The 16,910-nt window shown below is 42.1% G+C and overlaps 1 pseudogene; it reads right to left on the minus strand.

Annotated features, from left to right (window-relative positions):
- Positions 1–214: 214 nt before the first annotated feature.
- On the minus strand, positions 215–369 carry LOC122801959 (annotated as a pseudogene).
- Between the last annotated feature and the right edge of the window lie 16,541 nt (positions 370–16,910).

Genomic DNA, 16,910 nt, shown 5'->3' on the forward strand with positions numbered 1-16,910 from the left:
ACCAACAGCCTCCTGGGGCAGGCCGAATGTGTGCCTGCACCCTCCTGACCATGGTGTGAAAGGGCTTCCCAGCTCGGGCTGGCAGAAACTCCTCTCCTCCATCCATATCTTGCCCTGGAGGGATGGGGGCCCACAGCGGGCTCCCTTGATGCCCTGACCATGCCCTCACTGGGCACTGGGGGCAGGACACCCCTGGGGGTGATGGAAGGCACAACAACCCTCAGACAGGCATAGCCCTGGAAGTAACCTAGGGCCACAAATACCATTTGAAAAGCAAAATGATCAATGGGTCCTGCACTTCACAATAGTTCTCACAGCTAGCTGCACTCCTCATCGACACACAAGCCAAGTAATCCACCGCTCAGAGTCATACCAGTCTCAATAAGTTACCACAGACACCACTGCCCATACGACGTCACACCAACAGATGAGTAGGCGAGGTTTCACGGGCATTGTCATGGGCGCCAGGACTGGGGTTACTGGCCCTGGGCCATGGGACAGCAGGGAGTCCCTCTGTGACTGGTGTTCAGCTGAACTATTGACCTTCCTGCTCTTCAAACCAATGCTCGGTGGGGAGTGGGGCACCCTCATCAGGTTTCAGCAACTACCATCAGGGGGTGAAGACACCAGTGTACACCCCCAGAGGTAGTCCAGCACAGTGGGAGGGGAAGCACCTTTTTCCCCTCCCATGTAGAGAGTCTGTCATCTCCGGGGTGCATGGCAGACCACACCACTGCCTGGGTGCCCCCTCCATGGCCATCCCTTCAGGGGGGCAGAGGAGTGCCTGTGCCTACCTCCGCACAGACTGGATCCCCCCTCCCACCACCAGGAGTTGAGGGGGAAAGATGCCACCCTGTGTCTCACTACACCCCCCGGGAGTCATGGGCTCAGTCCCACCGGCCTCCGCTGGGGCACTAGAGAGAGTGAGAGAGGGTCAGGGCAGAGGAGTGAGGAGAGATGTTCCCCAGGGATGACATCATCCTGGGACTTTATGCATTAATAATCCTTCCGCAGGTTCACCTACAGAAACTTTCTTATGACTTTTACTTCCTCTAGATAGTCAAGGTTGACTGTCTTCTCAGCGCACCACCGAGGCCGTGATCAACTCCAGCAGGGCTGATCTGAGGACCTCACTAAACTATTCAATTGGTAGCAGTGCCGGGCGGTGGCCTCCCCTATCCTAACTTGCTGGGTGCTATCAGAGAGCCAGCTGGCTATCCAACATGTAACATAGAGGTTAATGCCTAATTCCATGTTTCTGTTTACAATGCCTGAGTGGAGTATTGTATCAAATGCCTTAGCCAGGTCATGAGAGGCAGTATGCACCATTTTGCCCTCATTCTTTGCCTTGGTGACTTTTTCAAAGAAATTCACTAGGTTGAGTAGGTTTAATCTGCACTTGACAATGCCAAAAAGGGTCAGATCCAGTGCCTAAAGGTTTTCTATGTTATTATTAATCATATCCATGATATTTCTTTCCATGGCTTTGCATATGAGACTACTCATACTTATGGGTTTGTAATTTCCAGGGTTCATTAATGGACCACCCATGTGCAGACAGATGACCATTGCAGTCAGTCCTCCATTCATGTGGCACAAAGCCTGTCTAAAAGCTATGGTTAAAGAGTCCAGGGTCCAGAGAGGTCATGCTACAGGCTATCTAGGAGGTATCCTGGGTTATTATAAAGGCCTGTTGCTGTAGTGTTCTTAATCTTATACAGAGCATGTAGGACCTGCTCCCTAGTAATAGCTGGGTGTTATTTTTAATGATATTATTAGGGAGGCACCCAGGGGGAGAGTAGGGAGTAAAATTGGAGCTGAATGTGTCAACCAGAGGAATTGCTGTATTTTCCAACTCGTTGTAAGTGGCCTCATTAACAATCATTTCTGTGAACTATTGTACACTGCTTTTGAGGTTTTGGATATAGCCAAAGAGAGCCTTGAAATTGTTATTGGCCTGGGAGGCTATCTTTACCTCAAAACCAGCTTTGGTAGACTGAATTTGCCATCTTAGGTGTTTGTTTAGACTAATGAGAGAGTTTTAATGTACTGGACATTGTACTCACTAATGACCTTTTTTTCCTTTTATAGTACAGTCTGGTTATGTTTGGATTCTACCAGGGTGGTTTGTTTTTTGAGGTCATTCTGGGTTTGCTTCAGTTGCCACAGCTGACTCTATGTCTGTGCATTAATTAACATCATTATGCAGGGTTTCTGAGTACAATCCTACATAGGCAGCTGTGTTTAAAGGGGCTTGAAAGTCTGTCAGTTAATCACTTAATAATCGGTAGTTTGCCTTAGAGTCGTTCTTGACTGTTACAGGCATTTCTGGAGTCATGGCACTGATTTTTATTTCAAAGGAGACAGCTTTATAATAGTCTGACCTTACTAAAGAGAACACTAGACTGGGGAAGGTATAGCATTCTCCTGTATTTGTGAGTACCAGATCCAGTATATTTGCACCCCTAGTGGGTAAATGGACTACCTGGGCCAGGGTGTTTGTATTTACAAAGTTTAGGAATCTCTGGGCCTGCAAGTTTGGGGTCATGTAGGATTCCCAGTTTATAGTGGGGTAGTTAAAGTACCCCATGAAAATGGTATTAAGTGGAATCATAAGTGCCCCAGCAGGTCTAAGTGTGAGTTATGGGCCACACACACACACACACACATACACACACACACACACACACACACACACACACACACACACACACACACACACACACACATAGTTGCCATATCTGGTATTAAAACTCCTACCTAACTAGTTTATCACACTACAGCATTACACAGTATTAGGACGCACCACAGAGATTACTGGGCTACACCTTTCCCAAAGGTGTATTTCACAGTGAATGACATCAGCTGCCATGCCAAAATAGGGCATTTGATCTGTAGTGAGTGTGACTAGCCTAAACCGCATTGCTCCCTACACAGAGACACACACACACAAACACACACACCAGTTGCCATGTCTGGGATTAGAACACCTACCTAGCTAGGGTATCACACTACAGCATTACTCAGTTATAGGATGCGCCACGGAGATTACTGGGCTACACTTTTCCCAAAGGTGTATTTTACTGTGAATGACATCAGCAGCCTTGCCAAAGTAGGACATTTGAATTGTCATGAGCGTGACTATTGTAAAAAGCATTTCTCCCTACACAGACAGGGACACACACACACAAACACACAATTGCCATGTCTGGGATTAGAACTCCTATCTAACTAGTTTATAAGACTACAGCATTACGCAGTATTAGGACGCGCCACAGAGATTACTGGGCTACTCCATTCCCAAAGGTCTATTTCAAAGTGGATGATATCAGCAGGCTTGTCATAGTAGGGCTATGGGGATGGCAGTGTATGTACATGGGCCATAACCCATTCATCCAGAGATTGACACACCACATGCAGGCACACACAGGGTTATATTCTGCAGGTATGTGTATACAGCTGCTAGATGACTACTGCCTTGTACAGTCATGTTGCACAGCTAGCACTTGCACCACATAGTCTGTAATGCTGACAGATACTAGTGTCTAATTTCTACAGTGAGTGACATTTACACATCATGTGGTTGTAGCCATTTGGCTGTGTGCTGGGTGGGACAGGCCTCATGATGGATGGCTCTTTGTCACAGTCACTCTCTTTCTCACATCTATGTATGTCTACTTTTGGCTTATTATAGTGTGTTGTCCTTGGATATATGTCTGTATTCCTATCCACTGTGTGTGCAAAGCATGACTGGTGCATGCTGAGGAGTGTATGCATTAATATCTGCAACATTCAGATATGTATGGTCCACTGTTGTTTGCAGACATGGGCTTCATTTGTTTAAGTGTGTGAGCATGCCTAGTATGACCTTTCAGTATGTTGGCTGACTTTGCCTTCATTTCTCTGTGTGTGCGAGCATGCCCAGTATGCCCTTCTGTATTGAACATGTAGATGCATTCCAGATCATTTGTACTCCAGTGCAGACCTTTGTGTTGTACACCTACAGGTAGCAAACTGTTTCTGCAGGGTATCTGTAAATCATTTGGCAATATGGGGATAAACTGTGAAAGGGATAGTGTGTACTGTAGGTGATTGTGTCTGTGCTGCTTCTGCTACATGGTACTGGTGTTAGCAGAGATATTCAGACATGTGTATTATTATACACTGTGATGCCTTATATCCTCAAGTACAGTCAGGTGGATATTCTTGCTCACAGTGATGTCCTGGGGAACAAGGGTGAATACAGCTGTGTCTGGTATTGTGGGCAGACACCTACATATTCATGGTAAGTTATGCTATTCTGGAGGGGGAGCTGCAAACACTTGCTGCTGGGTCTGTGTATCTGGTTCAGCACCTTGGTACAGTGCTGGGAGAGGATCCCATGCTTGTACATCCATCAACATGACAGTATGGCCTTAACTTGCTCTGGCAATACCTCACAGCTGTACAGATTCACACAGGTTACCCAGAGGCAAGGGACATAAGTCAGGACATTACGGGCAGGTTTGTAGACACCAATTTATGTGTTTCCAGCCAGGGATAGTGTGTGCACACAGCTGTGTGTCAGACCTTGCACATTCCATACTGCCCATGCTCCCAACCCCCTCTATTATTCTATCCTCTGCCATACATTATGCATACAATCTCTGATACTTTCCCTAAGATTATCACCTCATCACAGCTGTGTTTTTGTGTTGGTCCACAGTTCAGGCAGTGGGATATAGCAGACATGTTACTGTGGTTTCTCGACATGACCTTGTATATGGCTTGTGTGGAGGGTGTTATGTTGTTATGTGGGTGTCCATGACATAACATGCATTGGCAGTACGTGTGAGACAGATCATTGGCAGAGCCCTATAGGCCATTTGGTGGTGATGCGGGCCAGCTGTGGCAAGCTGTTGCATTCTGTCAGTCCTACAGTCCCAGACCACCATACAATATATTCCCCATGGGGTGACAGTGTGCTAGGTGTTCATGCCAATACTTTCTATCAGTACTGATCAGGTGGTGTGGATGCTGGCAGGGTGCTACCTACAACCAGGGACACTCCTGCATGGGACACCTACACTGCATGCTGCATTTTGTCGCTATTGCCATATACAGGTGGGGGTCATATTGTACCCATTCCCGACCAACAGCAGGGATACGACCAGAGAGGTACCTGTGGGTGGTGTTTGAGTGAGCTGGGTGCATGTGTGCCATGGACACTATTTGCATCTGACACACAGATATGCATGCAGCATTCCAGTTATGGTGGCATGTGCAGGTACAGCAGCTGTTTCCCAATACATCAGTCCTACCACCTTTGTGATCTGCAAGTGTTCAGGCAGACTACACCGGTACCCCTACTACAGACCCAGATAATGTGATACATACCTGTATGTACAATTCCAAGGGTGTGTCCATTTCACAGTTACACTTTTTATACTGTATGTCTGGGGTACTTTCCCATGTGTACTGCTTGTATATCTAGCAAAACAGCCATGCCATGTCAATCCTTCAGATGGCGACACATATTACCACCATACATTTACAATGGCTTACTGCTAGCATGTGTTATACTGGTGGGAATTGTCTTTGGCACTGCAGTTGTGAGGACTTGACCCTGTCATCGGCAGTAGTGGGCAATGGCCACCAGGTCATACCTTAACATGCATACATACTGACCACTCTCACACAATATGAAATACACACCAACCTGACACACACATACCTGCATATTGTACAAATGCTAAAATCTATCATGCTACCTTGGCCACCTCTGGGCATCTGTGCTCCACTGGTATTATACCTACACATACATGTTACTACATTTCTACATAGGATTGGGGGGGCACACCTGACTGTTACTACATGTCTACATAGGATACGGGGGCTACACCTGACTGTCTCTACATTACTACTCAGGATTAGGGGGGCACACCTGACTGTTACTACATTTCTACATCGGATTGGGGGGGCACACCTGACTGTTACAACGTGTGCACATTGGATTGGGGGGCACACCAGACCGTTACTACATTTCTATATAGGATTGGGGGGCACACCTGACTATTACTACATGTCTATGTAGGATTGGGGGGCACATCTGACTGTTACTACTGTCTACATAGGCTATGGGGGGGCACACCTAACTGTTCCTACATTGCTACATAGGATTGGGGGACACACTAGACTGTTACTATATGTCTACATAGGATTGGGGGGCACACCTGACTGTTACTACATTTCTACATAGGATTGGGGGAGACACCTGACTGTTACTATATGTCTGCATAGGCTATGGGGGGCACACCTGACTGTTTCTACATTGCTACACAGGAGTGGGGGAGGTGCACACCTGACACTTGTACACATTTGCTATGACTGTACTGGTATGTCAGGTATTCCATTTCATTCTGTTTTCTAACCTACCATGCTGACTAGAGGCATGTCAGTGTACTACAGGTCCTACGTTTGATTGACCTACATATTAGTTACTGACTTTCTGTCCTTCAGAACTAACATCCCGCTGCCTGAACTGATGTGGTCTGTCTGTGTAGGCCTGGGGGGGAGGCTACCCATAGGCATCATTCAGTGGCCTTAGCACAGCCGTTGTTTGTGTTTGTCTACACCTGTCCTGCTAGCTGTGACTGTTGTTGGTATGTGAACTCCCTGACTGGCATGTGTGTGTCATATGGACACACATGTGGCTCAGCACATTTCCTGCAGTTGGTTTTGTCAATATGTGTAGTACTGGCTACTATGGTGACACCCATATTTGTTACAGATCTCATGCTGCCACTATAGGTGTCTACTATCTGCTGGCATCCTATTCAGCCACCCGATTCCCTTGCATGCTCACATCCATACCATACATACAAATAACTACACATACTACTCTAGTCAGCAATCGGTAAGGGGAGTGACTTACCTTGTGGGTGTCCCAGTACTGAGGATGGTGCTGGGGGCTGCCTATGTGGGATGCGCATAGTACACTCCCTATACATGGTTGAGCACAGGTAGTGTCATGTTTGGCATCCCTTTTACCGTATGTGCGAGTCAGAGAGAGGTGTCATTCCCTGGGTCCCTACTCTGTCAGTGTATGTGCTATGCGTTGCCTCTTTGACAAGGCCATGGCATACTGGGCACTCCTCCATCTGCCTACTGGGGCAGGCTCAGGTTGATCCTCCTCCAGGTCACTCTGTGCCTGTGCGGGCCTTGGCATTGGTGTGTGTGGGGGGGGGGCTGTGTGGCCTTGTCCCATGCTGTTCCTGCTGCAGCTGTTTCCACAGGATCATATTGTGTAGCATGGCACATATGATAACAATTTGGGTACATGTAACTGGTGAGTACTACAAGGCTCCACCGGATGTGTCCAGGCACCGGAACCATGACTTGAGCATCCCAAGCACATGCTCTATTATGATTCTGGTCTGTGCGAATGCCTCATTATGGCATTCTTGTTCGGGTGTGTGTGCATTTCTGATGGGGGTCATCAGCCACAGTTCCAGTGCATAACCAGCCTCCCCCACTAGGTGACCATAAATGATGTCCCCATTGGCAAATCTCTGGTACAGCTGTGTCAGATGCCAGATGTGGGAATCATGATAGCTTCCAGGGCAGCCAGCACACACATTCATTATAATGCCCTGGGCATCGCACACAACCTGGCAGCTGATGGAAGGGAAGACCTTGTGGTTGATGTAAACCCTACCCCACTCACCGGGTGGTGCTTTGATGCATATGTGCATACAGTCTATAGCACCCACCACCTCAGGGTATTCTGCTATTTGGTGGAAGCGATGCATATTGCTGGCCAACACCTCACGGGTGTTGAGGAAATATACGTGATCACCGGCATGTGCTGACATGGCATCCAGGAACTGGTGGAATACTCTGGATGATGATGCCTGTGAGATCCCCATGATATCCCCAGATGGGCTTTGGGAGGTACCTGTGGCTAGTATTCCTATGCCTACACATACCTTGGGATCCACTGGGATGGGTTCCCGTCTGTTAGTTCTGTGTGTCAGGCATGGTTGGCACAGCTCAACAATTTGCTGTAGGAGGTCACTGTCCACCTTATAGTGCTCCACTATCTCCAGCTCATGTAGTCTCTGGTAGGTTACCCTGGGTCTGTACACCCTTCTCCGCCTCTTCACTTTGGGTTGGTCAACAGCATTCTCATCCTCACCACCCTCAGCCTCTCCCACATGTTGATGTCTGATAGCTGCTGCAGCCCCTATCATTCTGTTGTTTTTATTTGTTAACATTTCCCCACCTGTATACACCAGTGGTGTAGAGTATGTGGGTAAAAACAGAGGGAAAAGTGTTTGCATAGTTTATAATAGTGTTCTGGGCTGGGCTGGTCTGCTGCCTGTGTAATTGGCTGATTCTGATACATTTCACAAGCCAGCTATGCTAGTTCTCCCAGATTACTTTCCTACTGCAGTTTTCCCTTCCCATTGCCTTCCTGTTTAAGCCCAGGGGCACGCCACACAAACACAGTGCTCAAATGTGCACAGAGCTGCTATTTCCTGGTTTACTTTTTTTATTTTTACTTTAAAACTGGTGCGTGATGCACACACCCGCTTAGGCAATGTACAGATTGCTAGGCAGCATCAGACACACCCATTTGCTTAGCTCTGCTAAGCTAAGAGCAAACCCCAGCCACAGGGCTCCAATCCGCTTACAGTATGACTGACATACCACTTATGATGTCAGCTAACTCCTAGGCTTGCACCACGCGATTCCTGCTCTTACACTGTTGGGTGCTGACTAGCATGCAGGGGAAATCTGGGATTCAGTATCATTCCCCTTATTTGCATAGGATTGCCTGCTGATGCATAGCTACATGTCCCACACTGAGCCTCCCCCTTAGCAACCACTATTCACTGGCCATGTTGTCTTCTGCCTGCCATTGGGTATAATAGCAAAATAGTGATTTTGGTTAGAATGCTCATTTTATGTTTTTTCTTATTTTCCAGCCGATCCCATTTGCGCGCCACTGCCCTACGTTTAAACAGCTGAGATTGGCTAAAAAAAAGAAAGTTGATTTTTTTTATTTTTGCAAATGTTTTCCATGCCAATGGCCTTATAGTTGGCCATTGTCATGCTTTCTACATGATATCCACCCTTTATTTGGAGCTGTCATTGCTCTGTTTTGTAATTTGCAGAAATGTACTCCATTACTGGTGGCGAACATTTCTGCAGATTACACTAGTCCTGTACAGCCAGTTTCCATCTTCCTGGATTCCAAATTCACCTCATTTGCATGGATTTCTCCTGCAAATGGGGTAATTTGCATACAGGGGCTGAGTTCATGCAGGACTAGTGCAGAAGTGCTCATGCACGTCCCTGCAGGTTATTCCTGGATCGCACGGCAGACATATTGCCTGCTGTAACTCCTGCACTAGTCCTGCATGCCATGCAGGGCTTGCAGAATCCAGGGGTTGGTCAAGGCCATTGTCTTAATCTAGTAACACATTTTAAGAGAAATTAAGTAAATGAAAAAGAATATTGAATATTATAAGGTTTTTCTAGTAAATAGTTCTGTGTCTGGTTCTCATATCTTTAGCAGACAATTTGATAAAGAGAAATGGCTTGAAGGAAAATGTTTTCTTAAAGCATTCAATTGTTTTCCTAGCTGAGAGAGCTATAAAGATAAGACAAATCCAAATAGAACTTAATAGAACCACAGGCTATACCATGCATCTTAGCATGAATAACCTCTCTTTTAGGTTAGCTCGAGTTTATGTGTGTGGTTGTCAGTTTGGAATATTTGCTTCTATTAGGAGGATAAAACTTCAATATTTGAAGATGTATATAGTTTTGTGCATTGTTATTAAGTTAATAGGTTTTAGGGGGTATTGGAGGTGTGTGTGTGTGTGTGTGTGTGTGTGTGTGTGTGTGTGTGTGTGTGTGTGTGTGTGTGTGTGTGTGTGTGTGTGTGTGTGTGTGTGTGTGTGTGTGTGTGTGTGTGTGTGTGCGTGTGTGTGTGTGTGTGTATGTGTGTGTGTGTGCATTTTTGTTTGAGGGTTCTCAATAAAACAAAAAGTTCTGCAAGATGTGACATAGGCTCGAATGTAGATGATAAGAAACAACTGTATAAAAGATTAACCTGTGAATACATGCATGTAACACAAAGCTGAAATTGGACATTTAACAAAAAAATCTGGTATACATAAAAGCTGGGAATAATAATCTCTCAAGACTATAATCCTTTCTATAACATCTTTAAATGTTAATGGTTTCAAAGATAAATACAAAAAAGAAAAAGTGGTAAACTATATTTAAAAATATAGAGTGCAAATAGTTATGCTATAAGATACACACTTGGAAAGAACTGAACATGTGAATTTGATAAATAAGGGTTTTCAGGATGGTTATTTAGCAGAATACCTAGGGCAAAGTAAGAGCAGAGTACTTACATTAATTGTAAGAAGAGCTCCAATAGTAATAGAAGAGGATGAAAAATACAATAATGTTAGATTTGTAGTACAAAGGGGCTACTGGCAAGGGAGAAGGAGGATTACACTGGCATGCATTTATGTTCCACAGAAAACTCCTATAATGGAGCTTAAGAAAATTCTCTGAGAATCAGCTTTCAGCAAGGAATATTACTTATAGATGGGGACTGAAGTTTGATTTGCAATAGTGAAGATATGTCTGGGGGACCCAGAAGGGAAAATATAACAAAGGAGGGTAGATTTTTAAAGAAATTTATGAAAATATTTGTCATGGAAGATGTGAATTCAGTAGTAGGAGTTTGGAGTGAATTTATATGTTATTCCCCAAGATACAAATACTGGAATAGGCTAGAAAGAATTTACATTTCACAGGAAAATGTGCATTTAATTGAAGGTCTTGATATGCACCTATAACTATTTCAGATCATGCACCAATAATAACTAAAATAAAAACACAGGGTAATGAAATAAAAATGAGACATTGGTGCTTTCCCACCTATCTGTTGAAAAGAGAGGAATTTAATGAATGGGTAGTGGAAATTATTTAGGAGCTGTTAGAGAAGATAGAAATTTTTGATCTGAAGAAGGCAATCCTGCTGAAAGCACTTATCATTTGATGCTTACCTGCTTTTAAACTTTTGTGACAGTTTTAGTGAGTTTTTAATTCATTTATTAAAGTTGGGACATTTTAATCGTGGTGGTGTACTCAGTATCTCTTTGCCTTGATTGTACTTTATTCTGAGACACCTTTAGCAGTGGGGACGTATCCTTTGCCGAATTTAAAAATAGGGTGGAAATAAAAGAAAGGGAGACATGGTTAAGAAGTAACAAAAATTATTTAGAGGGACTGACAAATGTTAAATTATTGCCAAATTTGGGGAATCTCACAGAACAAGAACAGTAGTAACTGTAGAATTCTAAACAGAAAATAAGGGATTACCTTAATAATATGCATGAGTTTGGAAAGATTGCTGTTAACTGTTTTTTGATAATAATTGTAGAGCACAAAAACTTTTAGTACAATGACTCAGGCAACAGAAAGTAGAAAAGGTTATTGCCAAGCTTAGAGAGCCTATAATAAATCAAAGTAAATTGAATAGTGAATTCCAAAACACCAAAGCCAACAAAACAGTACTAAATCCACCAACGAGATGAACCAGCTAGTCTGAGCAACATCAGAAAGGAAGCCACAACTTTAAAAGAGCCACCAAATATTTTATTAAATCCGCAAACGGACTGGTTTTAAGCACAAAGATTCGCTATTTGCTTTTTTGTCTGATCCAGGCAGTATAGATGTCATCGATGCATAATAAAATGGTCCCAGAACTATTGTACATATAACTAGACCAATTAAATAAATTAGTCAAATAAAATTGAATAATAAGATAAACAAGAATACCATTTAAAGGAAACATGTGCTGTAACCATTTAGCATTTATTAAAATACTTTTTTAAAACATCTGTATAAACACTATAGTAAAAACAAAATATAAAAATGTAGAAGATAAAGTGTAAAAAAACTTTGTGCAACTTTATGTTTAAATTTGAAATATAAAATCTTATTGAAATCCTTATTAAGTTGGACTTGGTTATAACTTACAAGCTTTCTTCTTTAAAATTGGCACTATAGATGCATTATCATTGATGCCAGGTGTATGTGCGTCATCTAATCTTAAAATCCTTATTAATTCCTTCACATATAAGATATCCTTCCAGGGCTTATTTTGGTGACAAGCTGCAGACCTAAACAGCAGAGAACATTTTAATGAAGAGTATGCAAATGGTAGTCAATAGGTGAGTGCGTTCTAATTTAAAACTCCTGATCAGTTATTATCTCCAACAGATAAAGTGGAGTGAACATCACTGCTAGAAATTGAAAATTAGAAATACTCCTAAGCTGGCCTCCATCAGCCCCTTCAACCACCACTGCGCCACAAAACATCAGAGTGTGGATTGGTACTTCTTTTCATTGATCAATGTAGGCTAATGCAATTGTGCTGTAAGAACCTTAAGAGTAAATTTATCTAAAAAGGTAAGTGGGGAATGATTTAAACATAACTCAGCTTGGACACAGCATTGTATGAGCAGAGCCAGTCAGGCTGTATATTAATTACATAGACGTCAGTTAGGCTGTGCATATCATACATTGGAAAATTGACTTTATGCCGAATATGAGACCTATAGGAATAAAAAAATAATGAGAAAGACATACATGTGTCAATATAGACTGATAGTACACTTCAGATTGTCCTTAGATATAATATTCATCAAATTAGCACAGCATTTGATTTCATGTAAACTAACTAAAGATAGTACACTTCAGATAGGCAGTATTTAGATATATTTTTTGTTAAAATAGTGCAGCAATTGAATTCTTATAAACCAGCTAAAGAAAGTGTACAGTTCTTATAAGAGTCTCATGTCTTCTACACCCAGGTTCTGCAATTTCTCACTAAAGCTCAGAGGTTTACTTGCAAATGTCAATGCCTATCACATCTTATATCAATTACTTAAAGGTATACTACATCCCTTATTAGAAATTAAGGTTGGATATCTCTTAGGCTATATGTAATATAAAACTCTTTATGAAGTTGATTGAAGCATTTAACTTACTGTTCTAGTTAGTCATGTGACAATGTGCAACATTGAAGAAAGCCCAAATGAAAGAAATTCACGTTAACTATAAACATCATGTACAATCATTGAATCTGAGTGGTTTTGCTTTGAGACTATGGTGTCTAGAACAGTAGCCATTACTGGTACATACTGACTCACCATTGTTATCAACAACTCTGAAAGGCAACAAGTCCTGAACCACCTTACTTGAAAAATTAGTATTAGGTCCTGAAGTTAAAGCTAATGGCTCAGCTCTTGGACTACTAATAGGCCATTTTACAGAAATCTCAGGCATCTTGGACTGATAGTCATCTCAGGCATACAGGCATAACTGGGTAACTTCAATACGTATTTACAATATAAATAATATAAATATTAATTTTTCTAACTTTTGATAGCGACAATATTTCTGTAGTAACATATAGCAAGGGAACTTAGATGTCTGGAGCTTGTTTATTTCTTACTGCATTATTTCTATTTTATTACCTTCTATTTTTCTAGCCACATGTGGAGGAATAAATTCAGATCAAACTTCACCCCCCATGCTCCTATCAGGTGAAATGTCCTCCAACATACTTCCCCAGTTATCAGCACGGACCAGGTGCTGGCAGCACTGGCTTAAGCTAAGACTATCACCTCCATGGGACCTGACAACATCCCCAGCTGCCTCCTGAACAGTCTAAAACATGAATTATCAGGGTCGCTTGAGGCATTCTTCAACTACATCCTTAAAACATGCAATATTCCAAGTGAATGGAGGACCACAACAGTTCCTCCACAAGGGTGGACCATCAGATAGATCCAGGAAATTATAGACACATTCATCTAATATGTCTAATATGCAAAGCCATAGAATGAATTATCATAGAAATGATAAACACGGACACTGACAACCTATAGACACTTAAGGGAAGGTCATGCCTATTTAACCAGGTATACTTCTTTGAGAGGGTCACCAAGGTAATATACATGAGTAAAACAGTACATACTGTGTATCTTGACATAGTTAAGGCATTTGATACAATACTGCCACTCAGGCATTGTTGACAAGCTCTCTGAGCTAGGCAGAACCCCCTACATAACTTACTGTATTGCAAGCTGGCCCACAGACAGGACCCAAGAAGTTAGGGTCAATGAGACCACCTAAGCCAAGAGGCTGTGCTAGTCTTGTTCCAGTTTGACATCCACTGAAAAGTCAAGTCTAATGTTCAAGGTGTCTGACTCACCAATTTCACAGATGACTGTAAATTGGGAACTATAATAGACTCCCCTCCAATCAACAACATCTTGCAAGAGAGTCAGTCTGGCTTTTGGCCAACATGTAGCTAAGATGTTAAGAAAATCATTCAATGTCATCCAACTCATTGATAAGTATATGGCATCCAGCTCCAAGGAAGTTATAGTACCAGTCTATTAGCCCTTATCAGACCTGTCATTGAATACAGTGCCCACTTTGGTATATATCTAACCAGACACTTGCAACAGTTGGAATATCCACAAAGGTTTCTCACCAGAAGAATTAAGGGCGCAAATACTCTGTCCAGCACTGATGGCCTAAAGGCTCTGTCTCTGCATTCAGTCTCCTACAGGCTGCTGAGAGGGGATCTTTGCCTGGTTTACGTAACCCAGATGGAACTATTGTACATGCACAAAACAAACAGCACCAGAAACACTACATCCAGGGATCTGAACTTCACTTGTTACATAACAGAATGTGCGAGAGAGACAAATATCTGTCCCAAAGGATCCCCACACTATGGAAAAGTTTTCCCATCCATGTAAAATACAGTTGCACAAATAGGCTTGTAAGGACCCTAGTGGTCGTTAGACTAGTAACAACCTATGAACACCTCTGCAATTATCTATCTGTCCATCTATCTATCTATCTATCTATCTATCTATCTATCTATCTATCTATCCATGTGTGTGTGTTTTTGTATATATCCCACAGCAACAGCAGGGAAAAGGCAAAATGCCCTTAATCTTGTTATTGCCAGTCTCATACAAAAACATTTAGACAGTGGTGAAACAAGAATCAAACACATTGCCAATCCCCATTTCAAATAAACCATTTTTTTGACTATGACTCTGGACCCATATCTATATATATATATATATATATATAAATATATATATATATATATATATATATATATATGATGTTTATACTTTCTAATAGTGTTTATTGGTCAAAAGAGATTCATAATTGTTTAGCTTATTTTATCTTTCTCTTGATTTGTTTGGAAAAAGACTCACAGTTCTCAGTATACATATAAGATACTGGTGGTATATATTTTTTTCACATTTGCTTAATGTGAATGAGTTAAAGATTTTCAAATATTATGCTTCCCAAAATTCCTACAAAACTAATTACTTACTTTAAACAAGAAACAATGTAATGTATACAAAGCAGTCCTATGAATAAGCATAATCTATATCAAAACATGTGGTTGGAAATCTTTGAATTTCTTTTCCCATTCCTTTTATGTGTGCTGCATTGCATGTTTTTCTCTTCTCATATGTAGTACATTTGTTGGAGCATAGACTCGGTGCTTAGTGACCTGAGTATACCATGGTATTCCCCAGTGTCTTTTTAAGTCGAACAGTGGTATCTGTTTCCTTCTAGTCAAGTTAAGTCATAAAAGCAGTAGCATCCAGCAATAAAGGATGCATTTGATGTCACAAAATAGCAGGAATCCTGGTAGTTGTTAGTTAAAACAAACATAGCCCTGTATTTTAAAACCATAAAAGGAATATCTCAGATCTAAATACTACAAAAAGACCTTTTGACATAAAAGGAGTAAATGAAAAGGCTTCAATTCAAAATGTGTTTTGGCAGAAAAACTTTAATATAGTATAGATGGTATTTTTTAAAACAAAGAAATCATAAAGTGCTTTATTCCTGTTGCCTGTGAAATACAGAACTAAAATATGCCAAAATGCTGAAATGCTGGTGTGTGTGTGTGTGTGTGTGTGTGTGTGTGTGCGTGCGTGCGTGTGTGTGTGTGTGTGTGTGTGTGTGTGTGTGTGTGTGTGTGCTTGCACTAACTCTGAGCACACTACAAAAAAGTTACATGTGAAAAGATGAAAGATAGCACAAAATTTAATGAAATGGCTGCCGCAGGTGCCCTGAAGTTAAATTATCCTGTAGTAGAGGCAGAAAAAGCATTTGAGCATTGTTACTGAAAGCATTTGCAAGGTCATTACCAAGCTCTAGATCCTCTGTGCCTCTTAATTCTCAAATGGTAAAAATGCTTCTTTTGTTCCAAATAATCCATTCAGCACATTCAGAACTGTAGATGCAGACAGTATGCTGTATCACTGACAATGCCCTATTAAAGTTATCACAATGAAAGTTATTAGGAGTCAGGATGCTCCTAACAGGATAAGTGGACCACTAAATGATTAGTGTACCCTTGGAGCATCAACCATTACATGCTACATAAATGCAAGGAGATGATGTCCTTGATAGTAAATGTGGCATTCTGGGAGACCTAATGTATAAGCAGCATTAGCTATGCAGTATTTGTACAAACCAGCACACAAGTTGCAAGAAAACAGTTGCTGCCTCCTAAGATAGAAACCACCCTCTGTTGAGTTGTATGGGGGAGGTGATACCTTAGCAGCCGGTAACCAGAGAGAGAATAAATGCAGTGGTAGACCTTTGGTCATATATGCACAGCTTTACCATGTCCCTTCTGTTCCCATGGAGTAGCATCTATGTATGCCATACTGTTTATCTTATACATGCAGTGTGGCCTTTCTATGTTGTATGCCATGGTCAACTTTGAACAGGAGTCATGCTAGTACGTGCTGTTCATCCTGGCTTTAGCATTGCTCTCT

The sequence above is a fragment of the Protopterus annectens genome, chromosome 1.part0, assembly GCF_019279795.1.
Source record: "Protopterus annectens isolate FY-2018-M chromosome 1.part0, PAN1.0, whole genome shotgun sequence".
In the NCBI taxonomy this organism is placed as follows: domain Eukaryota; kingdom Metazoa; phylum Chordata; order Ceratodontiformes; family Protopteridae; genus Protopterus; species Protopterus annectens.